We start from the raw sequence: 2887 nt of genomic DNA, 5'->3' as shown, positions 1-2887 counted from the left end.
CACTAGGGCCCGAGTGCCATGATTTCAGATCTGAACCTATTATGTTTTCATGAATATATGTGTGTTCTTGATCCTATCTTGCAAGTCTATAGTCACCTATTATGTGTTATGATCCGACAACCCCGAAGTGACAATAATCGGGATACTTCTCGGTGATGACCGTAGTTTGAGGAGTTCATGTATTCACTATGTGCTAATGCTTTGTTCCGGTTCTCTATTAAAAGGAGGCCTTAATATCCCTTAGTTTCCGCGAGGACGCCACTACCACGGGAGGGTAGGACAAAAGATGTTATGCAAGTTCTTTTCCATAAGCACGTATGACTATTTACGGAATACATGCCTACATTAAACTGATGAACTGGAGCTAGTTCTGTGTCACCCTATGTTATAGCTATTACATGAGGAATCACATCCGACATAATTATCCATCACTGATCCATTGCCTACGAGCTTTTCACATACTGTTCTTCGCTTATTTACTTTTCAGTTGCTATTGTTACAATCACTACAAAACCCAAAAACATTACTTTTGCTACCGTTACCTTTATTATCATACTATTTTGCTACTAAATACCTTGCTTCAGATATTAAGTTATCCAGGTGTGGTTGAATTGACAACTCAACTGCTAATACTCAAGAATATTCTTTGGCTCCCCTTGTGCCGAATCAATAAATTTGGGTTGAATACTTTACCCTCGAAAGTTTTTGCGATCCCCTACACTTGTGGGTTATCAGTAGGCATAGAACGAGTTCGCCAATATTATAAGTTTTGGCCCGCACTTCTCTGCTTCGGTACCGTCGATCCTGCTGCTGATAGAATGCGGAATGGGCTTTTGCGACGTCGCGCTCCTCCTCCAGTGCATCTAAGTTGTCCTGCCGGTCTAGCTCGGCTTCCTTCTCTTTGTACATGCGTACGCGAGGCGAATCATGTATTATGTCACAGGGTAGTACTGCTTCTACGCTGTATACCATAAAAAATGGTGTGTATCTGGTGGTGCGATTCGGCGTGGTCCACAGCCCCTAGAGTACGGAGTCGAGCTCCTCGACCCAGTGCGTGTCCGATTCTGTCAAGGATCGCACTAGTCTAGGTTTGATGCCGATCATGATGAGACCGTTTGCACGTTCGACCTGGCCATTCGTTTGGGGATGGTAGACGGAGGAATAATCGAGCTTAATGCCCATGTTGCCGCACCAAGTTTTCACTTCATCGACTATGAAGTTTGATCCATTGTTAGTGATGATGTTGTGGGGGACACTGTATTGGTGTAAAACCCCGGATATGAAGTCTATCACTGGTCCGGATTCGGCCGTTTTGACTAGTTTGGCTTCTATCCATTTGGTGAACTTGTCCACCATGACCAACAAGTATTTTTTTCTTATGGCTTCCCCCCTCAAGGGGTCCGACCATATCCAGCCCCCCAGACCGCGAAGGGCCAAGTAATGGGGATTGTCTGGAGAGCGGTGGGGGGCATGTGGCTCTGATTGGCGAAGAGCTGGCAACCGACGTAGTGTTGAACAAGGTCATGTGCGTCTGCTCGGGCTGTTGGCCAATAAAAGCCTGTGCGGAAGGCCTTGCTAACGAGTGCCCGAGCCGCATCGTGGTGTCCGCCGAGTCCGGCATGGATTTCAGCCAAGAGCTGCCGCCCTTCCTCCTTGGAGATGCATCTTTGGAGCACTCCGGTCGCACTTTTCTTATAGAGTTCCCCCTCATGGACCTTGTAGGCTTTGGAACGCCGCACGATGCAGCGTGCTTCGTTTTGGTCCTCGGGGAGCTCCTGCCTATTCAGGTAGGCCAAGAAAGGCTCAATCCACGAGGCAATGACAGCCATGATTTCGTGGGCCAAAGGTGTTATTTCGGTGGCGAAGCCTCCGATTACGTCTGATGGTTCGGAATTTGGGGGTGTACTCGGATCTGTGTTAGTGTTGCCGGACTCCCCTTCCCATACCACAGATGGCTTGAACAACCTTTCCAGGAATATGTTAGGTGGGACAGGGTCGCGTTTAGCGTCGATGCAGGCGAGGATATCCGCCGCTTGATTGTTTTCTCGAGCCACATGGTGGAATTTGAGCCCCTCGAACCGAGCTGACATTTTGAGGACGGCAACGGTAAGCCGCCATTTTTGGATCTTTGGCATCAAAGTCTCCGTTTACTTGTGATATTGCGAGATTTGAATCCCCGCGCACCTCCAAACGTTGAATGCCCATAAAGACTACCATCCAAAGACCATGCAACAAAGCCTCGTAATTGGCTGCGTTGTTGGAGTCTGTGTATAGTATTTGGAGTACGTATTGGATCGTGTCTCTGGTGGGGGAAGTCAGGACTATGCCTGCCCCCAATCCGGCCAGCATTTTAGAGCCATCGAAGTGCATGATCCAATTAGAGTACGCGCCGTACTCTATAGGGAGTTCGGCTTCTGTCCATTCGGCGACAAAGTCAGCCAGTACTTGTGATTTAATGGCCCACCGTGGTTTGTATGTTATGTCGAACGGAAGGAGCTCGATGGCCCATTTAGCATTCCGGCCTGTAGCGTCGCGGTTATTTATTATATCGTTGAGTGGTACTTCAGAGGCCACCGTGATCGAACACTCTTGGAAGTAGTGTCGTAGCTTCCGGGATGCCATGAAGACCGCGTATGCTATCTTTTGATGGTGTGGGTATCGGGATTTGCATGGGGTGAGGACCGTGGATACGTAATAGACCGGCTTCTGGAGCGGGAATTTGTATCCGTCAGCCTCTCGTTCGATGACGAGCACTGCGCTTACAACTTGATGTGTTGTAGCTATGTACAACATCATAGGTTCGCCAGTATTTGGCGCTGTTAGGACTGGATTATTGGCCAATAAGGTCTTTATTTTGTCTAGTCCGGCCGCGGCTGCATCCGTCCAC

The sequence above is a fragment of the Triticum aestivum genome, chromosome 4B, assembly GCF_018294505.1.
Source record: "Triticum aestivum cultivar Chinese Spring chromosome 4B, IWGSC CS RefSeq v2.1, whole genome shotgun sequence".
Classification (NCBI taxonomy): Eukaryota; Viridiplantae; Streptophyta; class Magnoliopsida; order Poales; family Poaceae; genus Triticum; species Triticum aestivum.
Note: the sequence above shows the minus strand (reverse complement) of the source record.